This window comes from Carassius gibelio, chromosome B18 (assembly GCF_023724105.1).
Source record: "Carassius gibelio isolate Cgi1373 ecotype wild population from Czech Republic chromosome B18, carGib1.2-hapl.c, whole genome shotgun sequence".
Lineage (NCBI taxonomy): Eukaryota > Metazoa > Chordata > Actinopteri > Cypriniformes > Cyprinidae > Carassius > Carassius gibelio.
Window position 1 is genome coordinate 27,722,796 of NC_068413.1, and position 19,010 is coordinate 27,741,805.

The window sequence follows — 19,010 nt, forward strand, 5'->3', positions numbered from 1 at the left end:
ATTTTTCATCTAAACGAAAGTCCTTGATATTTTATTTTATTTTAATAAGCCACTCACACTTACTTTAGTAGCCTAAATCATTGAATATGTCTTTTAAAAGGTTGGATAATAATTAATAAGCAACATATCTTATATCTGATATAAACTAGGATGATATAATGATGTTGAGTAAACGTCTCGAATGAAGACGATGTTTAAAGCAATATTTTAATACCCAAATCCACAGAAATATTGATTTGTATGAACAAAGAGACCCACTAACACGAGAGCAAAAACTAGAAAATACAACGTATAAGGCCCTAAGCATAAGACCAAACCATTACAATTAGGATGGTGAAAACTGCTGTAAATAGATTCAAACAGAAAGAGCTAACAAAGTCATGGAAACATATCGTTCAAAGTGTAACGCTATGAAAAACATTGCGGTTTATATCTATTTATGTGTGTGTGTGCATGTGTGTGTGTGTGTGTGTGTGTGTGTGTATGTGTAAAGACCTCTAACACTAGCTTGCTCTATACTTTTTTTATTCAATCTGTTTTCTTTTTATTTATTATATTATTTTAAATCCTATGCTACGTGTAGTGTGTTAACCTAACTGAGACTTGTTAAAACATTTATATATCATTGCTCTTTTTGTTGTTTTTTGATTGCTTCCACCGTCCTCATCTGTAAGTCGCTTTGGATAAAAGCGTCTGGTAAATGAATAAATGTACAGTAAATGTAAATATCTCACCGCTCTAGAAAATTTTAGGTATACTTAGCAGGGGTTATAGTGTTTTTAGGTTATATTGTACTTGTCATTATGAATATTTGTACGCTTATTTTCATTTCTGCATCTTAATGAACACTTACACAATTTGTCTTCGTTTGAGTAGCTAACGTTACTCGACGGTCACATTTAAGTTTTCACCGCTTACACTTTCAAAAACACCCGAAACCTGTAACTCTGTCATAATTAGGTTAGTTAAAAATACAAAAACTTAATGCCTGACACTTTTGTAACTGACTAAAAACTGATGTTTAAGCTAAACAACGAGAGAGACACTGTGCATAAAACTGCAAACACAAACATCACTAACTTAAATGAACAAAAGACAATAACCACCAATATGTGTTCACACAGTTAACTTTACTTAGAAGATTCAACATTAACTTAAATGAACAAAAGATAATAACCACCAATGTGTGTTCACGCAGTTAACTTTATTTAGATGATTCAGAAATGATGAACCCATCATTAGACCCCATTCTGGAGATTGTGTGTATGCTTGTTTATTTTTACAGACATATTTCATCATAAAACTAGGTAAGCAGGGCATTGTAATAATATGGTAAACATGTGATAAGTCGGTCCATCGTACATCCAGAGTTTATTTTACTGCGTCTCTATAATACATTTCTGCAATGGCTATACTTGTTACGGTGCTTTCAAGTCGGGGTACTGGGTTGTTTTATGAACAAACCCTTGTTTGTGGACATTGTATGCATTTTTTAAGTTAAAGAGGTTAATGAACTCTTTCACCATCTATTATTGTTAGAATGCATAATCAGCGTTAGGGGTCAAATAGTTACATATAGCTCAATTATATCATTTGATTACAAAAATAAATGTAATCTGTTACAGTCACTGAGAAAAAAATAATTAAATTGCGGTTAATTATGAAAATGTTACATCTGAATATTTTTTTCACACACGTACAGATTTAATTGATATATTTCATAAACCGCCTTAACTACTCTAAAATATGAGTCAGATGTTTCAGGAGTTAAAGACGTATGCTTATTTCCTATTTGGCCGATGTATATTTATTTGTTAAATTGAACCGATTTACCAACCGTTGTTAGATGCCACGGCATTTCCCTTCATAGCTGTGCAAAACTTGATTTCAAAACCGTATCATAGCTGTTAAACTTACTTGTGTTTTTTTTTATATATGTATTTAATCTCCAAGCAAATCAGATTTTGTGGTGGTTGTGCTTTAAAATGAAATGATCACAATCCTAATTTAAGTGATGAAGGATTTTGAAAAGTCTGACGGTCATTAGATGTGCCCACTAATGTTAACCCCATACTGTTTACATGTTTCAAAAGATTAACGGTTGAAAACATTACAAGTCTTAAAACATGTAATCAAATGTTATCCGTTACATTACTTTTTTAAAGAAATTGATGTAGTTGCACAACCATTTAGATTTTAAATGGGGTAATTTGTGATCCATAACCTATTACAAAGTTCATAGTAACCTCCCCCAAAACTGTGCGTAAAATAATTCCACCAAGGACTCAGCTACAGCTAAACGTTAAAACAAAAACTTAAGGTCCTTGTTGGCAGTTTTGTGAGGTGTTTGTGTGTGTGTGTGTGTGAAAACAGCATGGTTTGGAAGAAATTTTTTTTAGCTTATATATGTGATTTTACTACAAACTATAAGCATTCTAACTAAGAAAACACAATATGTTTTTATTTATTTTTTTATTTTCCAACCAAACCGGTTGTTTGCAGTTGTTAAAGTCGTAAGAATGTTTATTGTTATGAAAAGAAAGTAAGTTATGCTAGATAAATAAGTCTTTTTTTTATTAACCACAATGCGTTTATGAGTTATGTATTTGTTCTGCTTCATGTATGCAACGGTTACCGTACACACATTCAAGAGAAATGCGTAAACTCAATTGTTTTAAACAATCTAAACCATTTAGTCTATCCTTAAAAACCTCTTACATTTTTTTTTCTTCACACATCTATTTTCATCTGTCTCTGGACTCTTGCTAAAAACATTTGAGTGCTGACATGAATCCTGCATGAAAGCTAAAAAATAATACTTTTTTAAAACTATTTTAAACATCATGGTTAACAACACCATTTGGAAAGAGAGAAAGGACGTCTAATCTATTGTATACATTTCTGTCAGACATTTGTACCAACAAACACTTTTGGTTTCAAAGAAAACTTATGACAACTCATTTTCAATCTTATATAGATATGTTCGGGTTTGTGACCTATTTTGTTTGTTTGTGTATTTTTGTACTTGTTTGTACTTAATATACTTGAGTGTATATTAGTATTTATTTAGTTTGCATGTTCATGTTTTCTGTAATGTTTACATTTGTGTGTGTGTGTGTGTGTGTTTATGATTGTATGGTTGTGTTTGTGTACTTGTTTGCATTCTCAGTACATTTATGTTGAGGTTGAAAGATCTAGGGGTTAATAAAAATTATAAATGTAACTAAAATAAACTAAATTAACTCGAATTAAACTACATCTTCCTATATGGTCTGACTTGTTAAAAGATTTCAACTTTCAGCTAACCTTGCGATCACAGGCCTAAGCCATAAAGTTGAAATTGTCACCCTTTGATCACTGAATAAACACAATTTTTTTTTTTTTAACTTTAGCTGACCTGCAGCACACCATTTACAACACCAAAACCCCCGGAAAACTAATTAGATAACAGTTGAGTTGCTAACCCCAAAACCTTTAGATGTTTTACAATCTTCACTGACATGTTTGTAACAGTAAACACAAAGACATCAGATGCCAGACACCAGACGCGTTTCTACGCACTACTTGAGATGAAATATTTAGCCTTTCCTGTAATGTTGTTAAAGTTTCTTTGGCAAGAAAATCAAAGACATTCCAAAACATTTCATTCCAGTTAGATTTGTGTGTGCCTAAACGCATGTTTTAATTGATATAGCAACGATATAGCAATGATAGAAGTTAATACTGACAAAATAAAAGACGTATTCAAGGATTTAGACTACTAAAGTATGTGTGAGTGACTTAATAAAATGAAATAAAACAACAATTTTTTTTTTCCAACAAGGAATTTTTGTTGAGATGAAAATAAAATGGTATAGGTTAACCTAATTTTAAAGTAAAAACATCGGTCTAATATTAAAACCAGGTAGAATGTTTTCATCAAATAAGAACTGATGTGTTTTTATTAAAAACGTTACTTTGTTTAACTCTTTTAACATCCATTTAAACCTTTGTGACCAACGTTATTAGGGTGGTGTTAGGGGGATGTGTTAGTGGGTGTTTTTTTCTTTTTTATTCGATGCTTTAAACCAGTGTTAATTTTGACACGAAATTTTAATTTAGTTTTAGTCTTAGTCTTTTGACTATAATTCTTTTTAGTTTTAGTCAAGTTTTAGTCATCTGATTTGTTTTAATTTTAGTCTTATTTTAGTCGAACAAAATTGCTTGGTATTTTAATCGACTAAAATTGCTTGGTATTTTAGTCGACTAAAATAAGACTAAAATCAATAACTGATTTACTAGACAATTTTTTACAGCTGGTATAGAAAACAAACTTAACCAAAATATATAAAACACAAATTCAACTTTATTTCAACACAACTGTGTCTTTATTTCGATTCAAAAGCTTTTATGCAGCAACAAACACTGTCATGATAATGTAAACAATAACTAGCTGCCAATTGACCATCAATAAAAGAAAAATAACGTTAGGTCCAGGACCTTAAAGCTTACAGCTGAGCTGAACAATAAGTGCATACATTTAAAGTAAATATTTAATAAGTTGGCAGCTAGGTGGATAAAAAAAAGTAACAAGATTTTATAAGGTATTCATTTGTCTAGCAATATTGTATGTTTTAAATACTACAATATTGCTAGATTTGTATGTATAATGATAGGATGTGAACATTCATGTTTCACATGACTAATATAGAAATATTTGTGATATTGTCAACAAGTAGAACATTATAAAATATACTAAACATATATTTTAGTATTAATCAAATGTATTTATCATGATATTACGTATTAGTATTGTGCTCTCATCTAACTTGAAGAAGGGGCTATTTTACAGTACTTTTCAGTTCGTAATATTTAATGCTACAACATCTACGCACTGCACTATTCCAATTTTGCTTAGCTCAATAAACAAAAGAACATCGTTGTGAAATTACATTTGAGAAAATGTCCGGGTGGCTCGTCTGTAAATGTCTTTTCAAATTGGTTGTGTTCTTGCCACGAATGAGCGCTCCACATGCTCTACAGTTTGTTTTGTTTTGTTCGTCGTCAAACGTGAAGTGAGCTGTGGACATTTTGTCGCTCTTTTAGACATCACCTCTTCGAATGCCGTCTTCCCGGGAGCTCATTTAAAAACTGAAAACCTTCGCTTCACGTCTCAATAAGTCAGGCTCGGATTGGTTCTCTTCTCTCATGCAGTCTCGCCTGTTGCGTTTTGTCCGGTTCTTTTGTTCCTTCCTGGCATCTCTCCCGTCTGCTGATTTGATTTTCGTCACAGTCTATTTTCGTCTCATCCTTTATTCGTTGACGATAATGTCAATCAATTTAGTCATAGTTTTAGTCTCCATCAGTGCCTTCTATTTTAGTTTTCGTTTCGTTTTCGTCTGCAAAAATATATTCGTGACGAAAATAATGACGAAAATATTTAGTCAACGAAATTAACACTGCTTTAAACATTAAAAACATAATGGCGTACATTACTGGTAGATTTACAAATACGGTCTGAGATTACACTCAATTTTCGTTCACACTCTGTACATCATAAAACAAAATAAAATGTAAAATAAATAAAACAACACTTAAAAAATAAATAATAAATAAAGATAAAGTAGGGGAGTAAGAGATTTTCACATTAAGAAACCAAAATCCCCCAATGAAGAATACAAAAATCCTGCTTTGAGACTTTTCATTTCTTTTAACGTCTCCAAATACATCACAAATTCCTCTTTAAATGCCACTAAACGTGAGGATTTTGAAAAACATACATTTATGAATGTAGAATTTCATGCCAGAAGTTAATATTGACAAAATAAAAGACATATTCAATGATTTAGGCTACTAAAGTAAGTGTGAGTGGCTTATTAAAATAAAATAAAACATCAAGGACTTTTGTTTAGATGAAAAATAAAGAGCATATAGTTTTAAAGTAACTCATATACATAGATGTATCTAAAGATCCTGAAACAGGACACATATGTTCCAAGTGGGTAGGTATAGAATACCTGAAAGAACATCTAATCATCCGTCTGTTTATACTACAGAAATGATTGTCATATTTTTGGCTCTTCAGTGGGTTGAACACATTAATATACCTAAAGTAGTCATATGTTCAGACTCATTTTCAGTACTATCAATTTTAAAGTGTGGCGAATCTTCAACAAGACAATTTGTCATTCATTTTACAGAGTTTGTTCAGAATACAACCAAAAACAAATATTTATTTTGTATAGATACCTGCACATATAGGAATAGAAGGTAGTGGATCAGATAAAAACATTAAAATGTCAGACATCAAATTTAATGAAAGGAGAATTTTGGGGGTAGAAAGGAAGCTCTCGCCATAGAATTGGACACATTGCACTTAATCAGTCATTATTTATAAGAGGAAAAACATGTGTCTGGACTTTGTGTTAAATGTGATCTTCCTGAATCAGTTGAACCTATTTTAATAAAATGTAAAAGATATGACAACGAAAGAATACAACTTACTTACACTTATTATAGAAATAAACCAGATCTCATTTTAGAAAATGTTAAATAAAGATGTGACTATAGAAATGTTTCAATGATTAAGTATCTCAAAGAGTTGATAAACAGGATTTAAAGAATCACTACTAAGTTTGTCACGTTTCGATGTTGAGATGACATCTCTTTCCTACCATATTGTTAAATAGGTGATACTTTTAACTACATATTTCTGGTTTAATTACTAGATAACGCGACACAAACTCGGCAGAAGGAAAGTGTGTGTGTGAGTGTTTGTGTGTGTGTGTGTGTGTGTGTGCGTGTGTGTGTGTGTGTGTGTGTGTGTGTGTGTGTGTGTGTGTTTGTGTGTGTATGTTGAGGTTGAAAGATCTAGGGGTTAATAAAAATTATAAATGTAACTAAAATAAACTAAATTAACTCGAATTAAACTACATATTCCTATATGGTCTGACTTGTTAATAGATTTCACGTCCTTTTGACCAGTAAATGAACTGTCAGATAACCTCACGATCACAGGCCTAAGCCATAAAGTTTAAATTGTCAACCTTTGATCAGTGAATACATACAATTGTGTGTTTGTGCGTGTGTTAATTGTCATAGCTTGAGAAATTAAGCTTGACAAAAATAAAAGATATATCGACGGCAATAGTCTAAATTTAAAAGTAAATAAAAATCACATAAAGCTACATCATTTAAAAAGTACAAATTGATCTTATGTTTAAACGGATTTAAAGTTTTCACTAATTAAGGACTGATGTCTATCTATTAAAAACTACTTAGTTTAATTATTTTAACATTTAAATCTATTTGACGCTGCTATCACGCCTACAGCGGGGGCAGTCTCTAGCGCTGGAGGCGTGGTTTTTTTCCGGAGCATTCCCCCGAGCCTCATTCTAAGTGTGTCTGCGATGCTGTCAGGATCGCTCAAAGGAGATGCCTTAACACTTTGCTGTCAGATCTTTTTTCTTTCATCTAACTCTCTGTCAGTAATAGTCTAGATTTTTCAAGTTGTAGTTAGTGGTAAAGTACAACATAGATTTGATTTGAAGTATCTTGTCTGATGGATTTTATTTTTGATCCGCGTAATGCCTACCATCTTTTTTCTTTTGTTTTTAACTTTTTATAACATCGTGACAAACACCAAGTTTTCTGGTTTGTATCGCCGCTTTACATTCATTTCTTTTTTAGTTTGAGGTAAGGTATAAGTGAAAAATGCTTTCTTTTCTAGCTGGTAACAAAACACCTTTTTAAATTGTAATGCTACAAGCTCTCACATCTTTTCACGTGTTGCATTAACGAAAACACATCTGATAGTTTTGACTTGTTTAGTTGTTTTAGATAAATAACCAGTAGTTTTATTTTTTATTTGTTACAACTTTAACAACGTTTTACACTTTTCCAACTACGAAAACAATCATTACATCGTTTCCATTTCGTATGCGTTTATAACCTTTTTTCTTGAAATGCACTGTGTACTTAAAACCTTAATAAAAACTTCCCTTATACCATTTTCATGATTTCATCCCCTTTCCACAGTTTAACATAAAAGCACATAGATCCCAACACATTTTCCCCCTCCCTCACCTAAATTCCTTCTTAGGGTCGTAAGTTCATATTTAGGTCACCGGGGTGTACAGGGAGGGGAGGGGGTGTACAAACAGGTGTCCAGAACAGATGGCTTTTATGACCCTCATCAATCAAATTTTTGACACATGGTATACTTTATTCTCTCTTCTATTTTTTTTTTTTTTTTTTTTAAGCATAAGTGACCTTTAATTAGGAGCAAGTTAAACTGGAGTGACTTTGTGTCAGACATGTGTCACTTCTCTCACATCTGATTGGTTCACCTTCAGTCTGAGATCTTGAATCCAGAACATAACCTGCCCCGGAGCAGGTTAGCCGTGCAGCGTAAGATACCATGGCAACGAACACCGATTAAAGCAGAGCTACTTTCATAGTACCTAAAACCCAGGGTTGGCGGAAACTAAGCTGAAACATAGCTGGCTAGCCACCTAATCCAGTTTCATGGTACAGGCCCCAGATATTATTTCTTTAAGCGAAGTTATAAAAAAAAATAAGCTGATGCTGTGGTGATGTTAAACATTTCGGTGTTTTTTTGTTTGTTTTTAAAGTAAAAAAAAGTGTTAACTTAAAAATGTGCTTCATGTGGTAACACCCTTGTAAGAAAGTACACTTTAGTAAACTTGCTTGAAGAGTAGGCCTACTTAAAAAATGATCATTTTTATTATTATTATTATTATTATTTATATAGTCTCTAAGATGGTTCTTATCCATATCCATTTGGAAATTTATTTGTCTGAGAGTATATTCAATTCATTTACATGTAAGTGAATTTGGATTTTTGTAATTTCCTTTAGAGTGGTTTTCTGGCAAGGTTAAGTCTGTTGGGGGAGATAAATGGGGTACAGCTCTGTCCATGCCATAGAAACACCACTTCACACACAGACATGATTCACACCTACTGTCCCTGTGGCTGGAATACATTCTGAAGGTTCCATGCAGTGTGTGTGAATCGAGACATCCTGAAGATTGTAAATATTGAGTGAGAGATCTATTCATATAAAAAATTGCATTAACGTGAAGAGATTTCTAAGTAAACTGTAGGACTGTTTTAAAAAAGCATCTTTTTTTAACAAATGAATCCCAGCATGTAGGAGCATTCTTGGCCATGTTAACCATAACAAATCTGCTGTAAAATGTCAGATAAAAACTAGGCCATCATGAAACATCAATGTGTATTTGAAAAAAGTTTAACTCCTTTCAGGTTGCTAAAAAACAATTCTCTCTTCTTTTGAACATCATTGTGAACAAAGAAGTCTAAATTAGACATAAAGCACATCAGTGTCTCTCTCTGCACACTGTGTGAGGGTGCCAGTGTGCATCTTCTTAAAGAAAAAAACTCTGCTTACTTCTACAGCTTAAATGACAGCGTAATAAAGGTCCTGCAATTTTCTGCTCACAGTCGAGCACTTCTTTTTGAATTAAGCATCTCTGATGGAGAAATCATACCTAGCTATCACTCTCTCATGGTCTCATGTTTCTTTTATTTATCCAGAAGCTGTTCTTACAGCTTTCACTGCTTCACTGAATATGTGACCCTTCACGGAAACCAGTGACACAAGTCGGCAGCACAACTTTCGAGCAAAATGAGCTCGAATTTTTCTTTGTTCAAAATTGGTGATTTTCGTTTTTTTGCAGAATCTGTTAGTTGAGATCACGAAGAAGCCTCTCCATGTTTGAGATAGCAGTATTGGATTATTTAAAAGCGTACATTTTGAGGTTGAAATTGGCTTGTTTTTCGGAGATTCTAGCACGCAGTAGGGACGTATGATTGTCTGTGTGTATTTCCATACTGGATAAGCCGTCCTTTGTTTCTTTTGTTACTGCCCCCGCCTTCCAAACTACTTATTTCATTTCGAGGCAATGAGATCTGCAAGAATACTTTTCTGTTTCTTATGGGTTGAGCTTCCATAAACATCAAAGTTTGTCGTTTTGTTGATAATGTGTTATTTTGCCAACACTTCATGGACTATGCTTGATTTACGTTAGTTACTTGTGTTTCTTTTGTGTACTTGTGTTAAGTGTTTCCCACGTGAGGTAATTTTTTGTTGTACGTTGCCATGATGTTCACACGCGCACAAAACTACTATGGTACCTCAGTGTTTCACAGACAGACTGTGAAATGACTGGTTATGAGCCTAAGCTCTTTTCAATAAAATCAATGCAAAATATCAGATCATTTTAGAATACAGTATAGGATGTACCGAATATTCTTAAGTTTTATGCAAAACAGAAATATGATGAATAGAATATCAGACCTCTGTCATATGGCCAAAAATAAATACAAAAAAAAGCCTTTTGCATAGTTGTGTTTGACACATGAAAACTATAACAATGTATTTTACAAGGTAACGCGATGTAACCTTGTTCCACTAGAAATTTAGTCCTTGAATTTGAGGGTATTGGTCCTGTAAAGTCCTTGAAAGCTTCTTGAATTTGAAGTTAACCAAGCTGTGGGAATGCTGTATTAACAACTATCCAAACTGTTTTAGACCTAAACGAATCTTTGTAGGCCTATGTTATGCTTAAATGTCAGAGAAAAGAACATAATCAGAGATTAAATTTTTTTCTTATAGAAAATTGGACTTTGCATACTATAAAACACATAATTATAGTTAATTTTAGTTTAGCATAGTTGATCATAACTAGAGATGAAATGGCATGAAAATTTCATTTCATGATTATAGTGAGCAAAATTATCACAGTTATCACAGAATCCTGTTCAAAAAGTCCTAATGCTACACAATGAAATCAGTTCACCATGTTTTATGTAGAAAACCAGCAAATAAACTTTTTGTTTACATAAACATTTAAAATAATAACATTAAAAATTATGGCCAGATTTTAAAGGAGTGTCTTTGCAACGTAATCTATAATGCAAATAGAGTTTTGACAAAAAAGGTTTTATAAAAAGATACAATTTACATATTTCAGCCTTTAAATCATTTTTATAAAAGTCAAAAAAGATAAATTACTGAAATTTACAATGCACATTATCCTTTATTATTAATAGTATGCGGACTGATTTTTCTCGTTGCGTCTGTCATTGCTATGCAACCATGCAGCTTTACAGGGGGTGTGGCTTATCTAAATGAGATGTAAATGAGCCCTTTTGTGACTCACAGCAGGTGAGAACAGGTGAGAACTGCACAATCCTTAGAGGCCATTTTCCACCTTTTGAGCTTTTTTGAGTGTATACCTTCAAATGGCCACAACTTCTCCAAATATTATCAGATGTTACACATCATTGGAAAGCTTGGAGACTACACTTTCAGAATCTGTGAATAACTCAAAATGCCCTAGAACGGACTTGTGTCCCTACTTTCTGTGATTGGTCACATATGTGAAGGTGTCTAAAACACTTAAGAATCATATTTCACCGTTTCACCTCTCTCTCTCTCTCTGCCTGTGTTGTCATGGACAAGGCTCTGAAAAAAAAAATGATTTGGGAGATACAGCATCAGAAAAATTATACCTTTGTACACTCATCATCTGTATGCCATTTCTCAACTTTCTCTCTACTTGAAGACACACACAGACTCTACATCACTCAAGAAACAGATTTGATAGTGCTGCCTTGCTGCATCTGGAGTCACTCAATCAAATTCTGGATTACATTTGGTGGGTCAGCCAAAGGAGCCTGAGTGAGAGGAAGCCGGTTGATGAGCACCATGCCCTAGGTCTCCTAAATCCCTCTGGTGCTCTAATTCAATTTGAGAAGCTAGGGCAAAAAGCATATTGTAGTCTCCTGTTGCTCTGGCCCTGTAGTTTGAAACAGCGCCAAGATTTTCATCTAAAATCTTGTCACATGCATAGACCCCCCATTGTCAGCCACAGATGTGCATATGAGCGAGGGCCTAGCTAAGTTTAACCAACAGTCTGCTGGGTGGCTTGATTTGCTAGTAACAACAAATGACATTCCACATGATGCAGAGAGTGGGAGAGGTAGTCAAACTGGCTCATAAAAGCTTGTAGAGGGCAGTCCTCTGCAGGAAATATTCACATCCCAGCAGTCTTTCGCACGCAGACGTCTTGCAGACCACATACACACATATTTCTGCCAGAACAGATGATTTTGGAGCACAAAGAACCTATGCTGTGTGCAACTGTGTCACAGTAACAAAGAATAGCATAATCATGTGATACTTAAAGGACGAAAATGGAAGGAAAAAGGATGCATCAAGAGAGAAATAACTAAACACTGACTGTAGAAGCCAAACTACACTTAATATTCAAGTTACTTTTTTTCTGTTGCTGTTATAGTTTAAGGCCGGCAAGTGAGATAACTGCGTCACTGCTAGCACAGCATGATGAACTGGGACTTTAACATCAGCCCATATGTGAATTTGTGTAAATGTGTGCTATAAAAAGACCAGTGAGCTATAAATAAGATGAGTTGGGTCTAATATATGCTTGTAGTAAATTTCTAGTTTATGCAGCATATGAGATTATGACAATTTTAGAATAATTTTGTTGTTTATGTTCACATGTAAGGAACTGTATGTTCAAATGACATGATGAATTTTAATACAAATAGTCTTTCTTTTAGGAGCCATCCACAAGAAACCTGGAACAGATAAAGGATCTACTATACAAATGAAATATTTGTTTAATTTTGCTTAGAAAGAAGATAACATTTTGGATTTATTAAAATGATTTATCTATTTATTTAGCAAGAAGGCATTAAACTAATTTTAAAAAGACAGTAAAGACATTTATAATGTTACAAAAGATTTTTATAAAAAATTTGAAATGCTGTTCTTTTGAACTTTCTATACGTCAAAGAATTCTGAATATAATGTAAATTATGGTTTCCACAAATTAGTATGCAGCACAACAAAATAAATGGTTCTTGGGCACCAAATCAGCTTTAAAAACATAGAACACTTCTAAAATTGGCTGCTAAAACTGGATTTCATTTAAAAATACGTTAAAATTGAAAGCAGGTTTTGATGTTACTGTTTTTTAACTATACATTTTGATCAAATGATTTCAGCCTTGTTGAGACTTCTTTCAAAAACATTAAAAACACTGACTCCAAACATTTAAATGGTACTGCTCTTCCTTTCTCTTGTTTTGTAAGGGTGTGAATATCATGAAAATCTTACCTCATGAAGTTAGACTCATGATCACTGTATAATTTTCGTCCCAAGGCATCTCTGTCTTAATCTTTCCTTTTACCTTCTGTAATGCCATCTGCTCTTTTCTTGCACCCCATGTTTTATTTTTTCACAATATGTAACGGGAATATCTGTGTAGTTTAACATAACGGTACATGCTGTAAACTAGAGTATGTTCAAACAAATCCTCTAGTATCTCTCTGACCATGTCTCTCTAAAACACTGTGTGTTAAACAGACCCACACAGATAAGATTATAGGGTTAGTTCACCCACACAAAGGCCTCCTGTAGGGAATCAATGTGTTTTTGTAAGAAAAATATCCATATATAAAACGTAATAATCACTTTAATGTAGCTTGCACCAATAGTTGTATATGGAGCAGCTCCAAAAGGATGACATATTCAGTTGGCGCCGCACATATGCTGGTGAGTCTTGTGAAAACCAACATTATTTAACAGGAGCAAAGGAAGCAAAGTTTCCTTATTTTAGCAAAGGAAAACCAGTCTCTTCTTGGCTTATACTGAAATCCTCAAACAAATCCTTGTTTTGTACTTCTAATTAGTGACCGCTGTTTTGTTTTGATCTCTTCACTGCACTTCCACGCTCATCACTTCTGAGCGGCGTATATGCAAAGCTGACCTCATACGTCATCCTCCTGGAGTTGCTTCCATGTACACAGAGGAAAACCAAGATGAAGTGGGGGCACCATGCAAAATTTAAAGATGAGGCCCTTCTAAATTATTATTTTGTTCAATCTTTATCTTTATAGTAGAAGATAAAATACTGTACAATACAGTCTTGAGGATACAGTACAATTCTCATATTTACAAGACAAGTCACATTTATTTATATAAGCGCTTTAAACAAAAAGGATTGCATCAAAGCAACTGATCAACATTAATTAGGAAAACAGTGTGTCAATAATGCAAAATTACAGTTAAAGGCAGTTCATCATTGAATTCAGTGATGTCATCATCTCAGTTCAGTTTAAATAGTGTCTGTGAAATAATTTGCAATCGAGTCAACGATATCGCTGTAAATGAAGTGATCCCAACTAAGCAAGCCAGAGGCTACAGCGGCAAGGAACCAAAACTCCATCGGTGACAGAATGGAGAAAAAACCTTGGGAGAAACTAGGCTTAGTTGGGGGGCCAGTTCTCCTCTGACCAGACGAAACCAGCAGTTCAAATCCAAGTTGCAGAAAAGTCAGATTGGCAGAAGAATAATCTGTTTCCTGTGGTCTTGTTCCAGTGGTCGTCTGAGGCAAGGTCTTTACATGGGATCTGTATCTGGGGCTCTAGTTGTCCTGGTCTCCTCAGTCTTTCAGGGCTGTAGATGTCCTTTCTAGGTGTTGATCCACCATCTGGTCTGGATACATACTGGATCCGGGTGACTGCAGTGACCCTCTGATCTTGATACAGACTGGATCTGGTGGCTACGATGACCTCGGAATAAGAGAGAAACAGACTAATATTAGCATATGCGATTCTTCTAATGATGTAGCAAGTACATCGGGTGTTATGGGAAGTGTTCCAGGTTCCGGTTTACCTAATTAATGTTGCCTAAAAATGCTTTAACGGATTTGGATATTAGAACCATATTAGTGTGTTATGTGTAAGCCAGGTCAAAGAGATGGGTCTTTAATCTAGATTTAAACTGCAAGAGTGCCTGCCTCCTGAACAATGTTAGGTAGGTTATCCCAGAGTTTATTATATTTCGGTTAGGTAGGTTATTCCAGAGTTTTATATTTCGACAAATAAGAAAAGGATCTGCTACGATATTGATTTTGACATTCTAGGTTTTAGCAAATTGAGTTTTGAGAACGCAGCGGACATGGGGGATTATAATGTAACAAAAGCTCATTCAAGTACTGAGGTGCTAAACCATTCAGGGCTTTATAAGTAATAAGCAAGAGTTAAAAATCTATACAATGTTTGATAGGTAGCCAGTGCAGTGTGGACAGAACAGGGCTAATATGGTCATACTTCCTGGTTCTAGTAAGAACTATAGCTGCTGCATTTTGGAATACCTGGAGTTTGTTTACCAAACATGTAGAACAACCACCCAATACAGGATTACAATAATCTACAGTATACAGTTACAGTAACAATACATTCAGAATAAATATTTTCATTAGTGTTTTGTTAGCTTTTACATACTCAGATCTGCATATTTTTATTTACCTTTACAAAGGCTTATTTATACAAATGCATAAATAATGTTTTGATATATAAAAAAAGAAAATGTTTAATACTGTTTGAAATATTTGAAAATATTTAAATAATAAAAAGGTACTTTAAATGTGAAATTAAAACCGCCAGTAGGCAGCAGCAAGTCACTGTTAATAAGTGAGTCATTGCGATTGAACCGAATCATTCAAATGGGTGCGTTCGACTTGAAGCACGGCAATCAACGAGAGTAGCCGCTTAGTCGGGGGCAGAGTTGAAAACAGACATGTCAAGCCGGACATCTTCTGCTACCGTGGCACTCATGTGGTGTTTGTGTGGCGTTACGGACTGGTAAGTTCTACAGACAACGCCACCCGGAGGCTATATCCGGGACTGCCCTTAACTTTAAAGCACACAGGTTCGTCACGACTGGGTCAGGTATCAGGCCAGAGTTAAGTTAGGACAACTTTATTTAAAACAGATTCAAATTTTATTCACTATATCAAATAATTAGAAACAAACAAAACGTCCCACTTCAAGTAGGGGGAAGGCCTGGCGTCCTTTGAGCAGAGGAGATCACACACTCACGCGTGCACACACACACATACACCACAGCACGGCACACTCCACTGTGATCACTGCAAATAGGTAAAGGGCCCACCACCACAAGAGGCTATACTGCTGCCGGTGGCCACACCACTCCTGAAGGGAAAAGAAACAAAAATCACAGTTTAAAAACACATAAATTGAAACAAGCATCACATACAGCAACCTGGTTCTCAACAGTCACATCCAAAACTACTGGTTCCATAAAGCGGCCCAGCTACTGGGTTACCAGCAGGCAGAAAGAAGCAGAACGCCTGTACAAAGAACCACCGAACACAGGTACACAAAAAAAACAACAATGATATAATAATAATAAATCCACTGGATTGATCAAGAACCAAAAGACATACTTCAAAGTCAAACAAATAAAAAAAATAAAAAAAACAAAAACCAAAATCATGAAAGATTATAATAAACAAAGGAGAATAATACAAAATAAACAATTACATCAAACACAATTACCCCAGACGAAAGAAAACAATGCTAGTGACAATTAGGTAGCAATTACCCTGTTGCATGCCACGTTTCAATCAGTTACTCATGGTACTGGTGGGAAATAAACGCCATACCCCGAGTCCAGACCGCGGACCAGCTGATCCTGCAAGTTCTCAGTTGATGCAGCAATACACAGTCGTCACCCGACAACGTTATATTAACGTCAATATCAATCCGCTGTTAATGCAGCAGCATGAAAGCAGATGGAAGAGCGCAGTTCCAAAGACCAAATGTATGGAATGAGACGCGCAGCTGAGCAAAGCGAAGCAAACAAATTAGACACAGCGTGAAGCAGCTGTAGTTGGATAGAACAGGTAACAGTTAGTCGGCGAAACATCAAAACTATTAAACGATGCACAGTGCAGAAAAGCCACACAGCAAACGACAAGCCCACTACAGCAGCCCACTGCGACGTCCCTTGCACATTCACCCGCACCTGTACTGTGACTCACGAAGCACAGATGTAGCTGTACAAAACAACTGTCTCCATAACGGACCGCGATTAAAGGGCTTCTCGAAAAGCTCCTCAGTCCACCTCTTCACCATGCACACAATAGCCCGGAAGTACGGTGGCTCGCTCGCTTACACCGGACGAACGCACACGCATAGCACAAACGGAAACGATTTTATAGGCAGGTAAACAACCCTAACCAGACACGCCCTCAATTTACTAGATGACATCAGGGGAGGGCAGATCGTACTGCTACATTCGCATACTTTGTCACAGATTAAGTGAATTGAATTCATAGATGTTCACAGATGTTTTAGAAATGTTTTCACGAGCAACAGAAACAGTTTTTACATACTGTTTAATACAGCACCATATTTTCAAGAATAAAGTTCAACATAATCATATATGTGGTTTTATTAACAAAGTTCGGGAGGAGCACGATCAGTTAATCATCCAATTTGGCACAGGTGTATCTCGTTTAGCTAATCATCTTAACTAGCACACAAGCGTATATATCCAGTCTTCCTACCTCCTGACCCAAAACTGTTTTTTGGCATCCACTCATCTGCCAGATGTCGGAACTCAAACTTTTTCCTTTGGACAACCAGCTAGAAGCTCCCCAGCAAGCCGCCGGCTCTAAAGCACCATCCTCAGCCGGCCCCATGGCACCTCCTTCTCAAACCAGATGCAGCCGCGAGCCCCAGGCCTCAGCGCAGGCGAAGACGAACAAGGCCCGATACGCACACACCTAAGCCGCAAAGTCTCCGTTCACCTCCACCATCGAGACAGCCAATTCAATCACCGTCATCATCATATGCATCGGCTTCACCATCCATCCCACCCATTGGAAAATGCTCCGTCGCAGGATTGAGACAAGCGCTGTCAAATTCAGACGTTAGGTTTTCTCATAATATGAGCAAAATTCAACTCTATGAGCTTTATAGCACACTGGGAAATAATTCACCTACCTCCAAAAAGGTAACCAAAGCCCACAGGTCTACACAACGTGTCTTAATAATGTCATCTTCTTCCAGCTCAAGTTCTGGCTCCCCCCGAGCATCAGGACATAACAGATCATCAGCAGGTCAGGGCCATGCCCCAAATTCGGACGCTCCTCCCATCGCAGTGCCTCCCTCCTCACAACCTCTCTCTGCAGCTCCTTCAGCTGCCTCGTCGCACGCAACAGTCCCCAGGGGCGCAAATTTCCAACCTCCACTGCTTTCCACTTTACCCTCGGCTGCAAAAACTAGCACGAGGCTGCCTCTGCTAGCCGCTCAAGCTCAGCCTCCTTATTTTTACCCATCCACTTTTTCTTTTCCCCACCAATGGCTAGCAGCCCCAGTTGCAGACACCCAGGCTGGGAATCCTCAGCCGGCAACCCAAGCAGGCTGGCCTCCTTCCTCACTTCCATCTTCCTCTTCCTCTCCTTACGGGCTTCCCCAAGCACCGTGGTTCAATCCATGTGTTAGGATGCCTCCACAAACAGGTTCAACCCCTCCCTCATTTCAGCCTTTCTCCCTCTATCCTTATCCCTACGGGCCGACCCTAGCTCCAGGGGATATTCCGTGCATGAGGATGCCTCCACAAACGGTTATGGCCCCTCCTCATCTTCCTTCCAACTCTTCTTCCCAAGCTAAACCACTGTATACTCTATTCACAGTGACCCCTCTACATACTCCAACGAATGCCGCCGCTATGGAACCACCCCCCGTGCCCAGTTCCATCAAATCACAGATGTTGATCTCTCCTCTCTTTGCTCCCTCCGGCCAATTCCTACCGACAAATAGATTGCGGAGATTTCTCAGTGACTTTAAAAAATGTGACTCGCAGATCTTCCCGCCCCCTTTCTTTTTCAGAATTCACGATCACATTTAGCCTCTATACGGAGGTAATCTCCTCTGCTTTTCCCTATAGATGGCGCAAACTCAATGACAATAGTCAGCTATTATTCCCTGCCCAGAATCGACGCAAATCAAGTCAACCAGCTACGTTCCACGTTCGGCTACCACCCATCCATCATCAAATCTCAGGAGAGAATCCTTCTCAGTCACGGGTAACCAACAGGTCTGCGGTAATTTCAACAGAGGAAATTGCGTGAGACAGCAAAGC

The 19,010-nt window shown here is 36.3% G+C and overlaps 1 long non-coding RNA gene across 1 annotated transcript in view; it reads right to left on the reverse strand.

Annotated features, from left to right (window-relative positions):
* Positions 1-13,716: 13,716 nt before the first annotated feature.
* LOC127977463 (uncharacterized) overlaps positions 13,717-19,010 on the reverse strand; it is a 29,350-nt gene continuing 24,056 nt past the window's right edge. The window contains exon 3 of the long non-coding RNA XR_008158239.1: positions 13,717-16,051. This is a non-coding gene — a long non-coding RNA (uncharacterized LOC127977463). The remainder of the gene's footprint in view (positions 16,052-19,010) is intronic.